This window comes from Accipiter gentilis, unplaced genomic scaffold (assembly GCF_929443795.1).
Source record: "Accipiter gentilis unplaced genomic scaffold, bAccGen1.1, whole genome shotgun sequence".
In the NCBI taxonomy this organism is placed as follows: Eukaryota; Metazoa; Chordata; class Aves; order Accipitriformes; family Accipitridae; genus Astur; species Astur gentilis.
Window position 1 is genome coordinate 209,375 of NW_026060990.1, and position 4,617 is coordinate 213,991.

General features: G+C 44.4%; 1 long non-coding RNA gene across 1 annotated transcript; it reads left to right on the forward strand.

Annotated features, from left to right (window-relative positions):
* The first annotated feature begins 1,882 nt into the window (after positions 1-1,882).
* LOC126037260 (uncharacterized) lies at positions 1,883-3,473 on the forward strand. The gene is made up of 3 exons (XR_007505577.1): positions 1,883-2,109; positions 2,632-2,675; positions 2,975-3,473. It is a non-coding gene; the product is annotated as an uncharacterized LOC126037260 (long non-coding RNA).
* Positions 3,474-4,617: the final 1,144 nt, after the last annotated feature.

The following is a 4,617-nucleotide window of genomic DNA, read 5'->3' on the forward strand; positions in this document are numbered from 1 at the left end:
ATTGTGGGTGGGACTATTATTCGACCTGTCGGTGTTACAGCCTATCCTGTTTCATTTTGTTAGCCTGCAATCTAATAATTAATTCTTCATCTTTTTCATTATAATTTGGAGTTTCTTTAGGCAATTTTATACCTTTCTCTGGAACTAGTGCTAGGATGCCTTTTTCTGCAGCCTCTTCAGCAGCTTTATCAGCCAGTCGGTTACCTGCGTTAGGACCGGTCTTACCTAACGGATGTGCTTTACAGTGCATCATCGTGACTGCTGTTGGTTTTTGAATGCTTTCTAACAATTTCAGTATTTGTTCTGCGTGCTGAACGGCGGTTCCTGGTGCAGATAACAGTCCTCTTTCTCCCCGTATCGCTCCATGCGCACGTACCACTCCAAAAGCATACTTTGAGTCTGTCCAAGTGTTGACTCGCTTTCCTTGACTTAGTTCCAGAGCTCAAGTAAGAGCTATCAATTCAGCCTTTTGGGCAGAGATCATCGAAGGCAAAGTTGGCAACGCAAGTACCTCCTCAGTAGTTATTGTCTATCTCGATAAAACGTTTTCCTTCACAGATGGAACCGCTTCCGTCGGCATATAGTTCCCAATCTGTTTCTTCTAGTGGCACATCTCAGAGATCCAGTCAGCTGGAGTAAACTCTTTCGATTGCCTGCAAGCAGTCACGTTCCAGTTCTCCTTTAACTCGGTCAGTTGTTGAAAACGCAACAGGGTTAACGGCGGTAGTAGTTTTTAGGTAAACATCATCTTGTTCCAGCAACAACACCACTTGGTATTTCAGCATTCTGCTAGGGGATAACCAGTGCCCCCCTTTCCGTTTTAGCACAACAGTTATCATATGGGAAACGTACAGTAATCCTTTCTCCTCAGGCGAACTTACGAGCTTCCTGGATCAGTAGCACAGTTGCAGCGACGGCTCTCGGACGACCAGAGCATCCCAGACTCACGTTATCCAATCGCTTTGAGAAGTAGGCCACAGCTCGCCCACTTGGCCCTAAATATTGGGCCAGGATACCCAGAGCTCTACCTCTTCTTTCACGAGCAGAAAGTTCAAGTGTCTCTTGTGAGATCTGGCAGACGCTAGGGCTGGCACCCCTATTACAGCCTGTTTCAATTCTTGGAAGGTAGCTTTCTCGGCATCGGTCCAATCCGTCGTTTGAGGTTTTGAGCTGCTCCTATAAAGGTCAGGCCAGCAAGCCACAATTTATAATCTACAGGTGACACCACTCGACCATTCCCGGAAATGCTTGTCATTCATTTTTTTAGTCTTAGGTTCAGGGAGACGACACATTGCCTCTTTTCTCTCAGTTCCCAATTGTCTCTGTCCTTTTAGGATTTTAAAACTCAAATTTAAGTTTCTTCTTTCTGGGTTATTTGGGTTTTTTTCTTTTGACACTCGATATCTACTGATTCCCAAAAAGTTCAAAAAGTTAAGAGTTAACTTTGTGCATTGTTCTTCCATCTCAGCTACCATTAACAGATCGTCCATATATTTCAGCAAGATTTCTTGATTATTTTCTTTCTTCCAAATCTCTAATTCTCGTGCCAATTGATTTCCAAAAATGGTAAGACTATTCTTAAAGCCTTGAGGCAAGACTGTCCACGTATATCGTGTTTTTCTCCCAGTCTCAGGATTTTCCCATTCCAAAGCAAAAACCTCTTGACTATTGGGATCCAAGGGAATATAGAAAAAGGCATCTTTTCGGTCCAACACTGTGAACCATTCTCATTTCTCCGTTAGGGTTGTTAACAAAGTATAAGGATTTGCTACGACCGGATGAATACCTTGTACTATTTGATTTATTGCTCTGAGGAGGTCTTGAACTAATCTATCATCTTTTTCATCAGCCTTTTAAAAGGCAAGATCGGGGTGTTATATCTGGATTCACATTCTATTAACAATTTGTATCTTAAAAATTTTTGTATTACCATTACTAACTCTTTCCGACTTTCCGGTTTTAGGGGGTATTGTTTCATTCTTACCGGATTCGATCCTGGCTTTAAATCAACTCTCACAGGGTCTGCTTTTTGGATTTACCGGGAACGTCCCAGTCCAGACGATTGGAATGACAGCATTACACTTGGACCGGTATAATCTTCTGCTTTCGGTAAACATCCTGTTAACAACAAAGCCGCTGCTTCGATACGTTTAGTTTCTGGAATTAAAATTTTAAGCTCTCCATTTTTAAATTTAATTTCTGCCTCTAAGTTCTCAAATAGACCTCTCCTTAACAGGAGTTTAGGAGAATTTGGCACATACAAAAACTGCCGAGTGACCCATTGCTTTCCTAATTTCATTGTTAAAGATTTAAAGAAGGGTCTAGTTTCTCGTTCGCTTGTTGCACCAACACCACCAATTTCTTCAAAACTTAACTCTCCCTCTGAGGTATTTAAAACTGAAAAGGTGACTCTAGTGTCAACTCAAATTCAATTTTCTGTTCTCCCAGTTTAGCTGTAACCAGAGGTTCTGCTGGGAGACTCCCCTCCGGTCCCCGTCCGATACGTTCACTTAAAAAGAACAAATCTACATATGGCACTTTATTCCATTTACTCTCTCTCCTACAAAACAACAGTAATTGCAATATAGTATTGTAACTCAAAGTTCTGTTTGTTTACCATTTTTCCTGCAGTTCACCCCAACGTGCCAATAAACATCCCAGCGGTGACGTTTCTGGTAACTTTTCATCAGCAGTTCTATTTCCTGCACTCTTATTCTTAAACAATTTTGCTAATGCCATTATACTTATATACATTCAAATACCAAATACCAAACAAATGCAAACGACAGCTGTCCCAAATAATACACAAAGTCCAACCCAGCAATAGCTTTCGCTTATGACTTACGGGCAGACGCCTAGGCTTCCACTGCAGACGGCTACCCTCCAAGCCCCAACCCTGGGAAGCTTTCGCCGCGCCTCACGGGCAGGCTTTCCAAACAAATTCCAAAGAAGCAGCGCCTTACCTTTTTTCCAGGGAACGCTGCGAGGAGCTTTGCGTGTCGAGGGTGACGGTTCTCCCCGAGAATACCTCGGTGCCGGCCGGAGCTCGATCGACACGCCATCTCGTCCAGTCTCACTCGCAAGGTCCCATCTGGGTCGCCAAAACCGTTACCGAAATCCAGAATAAAACTCCTTAACGCCAACGTGAAGTTAAGAAGCAGGCACTTTGTTTATCGCAGCGCTGGGGACACGGGGGATCGCTCCTCCAAAGGCGTGTCCCACTTAATATCAAAATCCATCAGTTTTTACAGGCTTTTTCCGTCAGGTCATTGTTACCTAAGCTCCTTCCGTAAAAACGCATACTATGCTCGTTCTTAAATTTAACCGTTGTAACGATCGGTCCTGTGATTATATAACCTTATCAATATTCTTATTTTAAAACAATCATTGGTCAGTGACACTTGGCTCTGCTGACTGGCATCGTCGATACTCAAATCGAGATGGGAAGGTTAAGGGGGTTTCCAAGCAGCAAACTGGTGTCCACGACGGTTTCCTTAGTTTCCTGAAACAGAACGTAGGAAAACCAGTAACTTCCTGGTGAGGTTTCTAGGGTTAGCTGTTTCAGACTTTAACAATATTACGGTTCCTAGCGTCACGCATAACACAGCTCCTGAAGTTTCTATGGCTACGTTTCAAACTTAACAATCCTATACGTTACGCTTCACAATTTTACTTCTTAATCAAACCTAACTCTTCTATGTGATTAAATGTTGATTTCTTTACCAGAACATTTGCAACAGCTGGAGCCCAGCAGGAACAGGGGGGGCACGGCCCGACCCCCCCCAGCGCCTCACCTCCTCCTCCTCCCCTGGGCTCCCTCACAGCCCCTCGCCCCGTGCAGAGGGAGCGCAAACGCAGCCCGGAGGGCAAAGGGGCCGGCCGGCCAGCGTCTATTCAGTCAGTCGCGCGCCTAGCGAGTCCTGCCAGCGAGTCTGCTCCGGGGCTCGGGGCGCCCCCCGGTGCTCCCCCTGCCCCTCGGACACCTCTGATAGCACATTTCCATACGTTCTGTATGGCACGTCGAAATATTTGGGTGGTTTTAATACTTTGTACCAGCTGTGGTTTGCTGCTAGGTGACTGTAAAAGTGAGATTTGGTAAATAATGGTTAGAAATCTTATACTAACGCTACAACTGAAACAACAGACAAAAGTATAGCCGAGCAATACTGAGGGAAGTGTTGGGGGTGAGGATGTGGAAGGCAAGTAGGAGGGTCAAGAAATGAGTGTAGTCTCAAATGAACAGAGAGCAGGGAGAAAAAGGCTTCAGTTGAGAACAAGAAGTGCTTGCCACCACACTCCCGCTTCATTGGCTTTCCTTCTGTATTTGTTATGAAAATGGTATCATAAGAAGGAAAATACTCATTAGGAATATTTTGACTTATGAAGTGGAAGTTGACATGCCTATAAAGAAGACAAGGCAAATTAGGTCAGGGCCTAGTTACACTTGAAAGTAAACAGCCGTTCTGACTGGGGAGAGTAGTTCATAGGACTACAGTCCTAATACCACCCCCCCACCCCCGCCAGCTTTTTGGAAAACGCCTAGAAAAAAAAGTTTGAAAAATGAGCTCATAGAGAAGGGGGGTGGGGGAGCCCACTAGGTGACTAAAAGCTACGTCT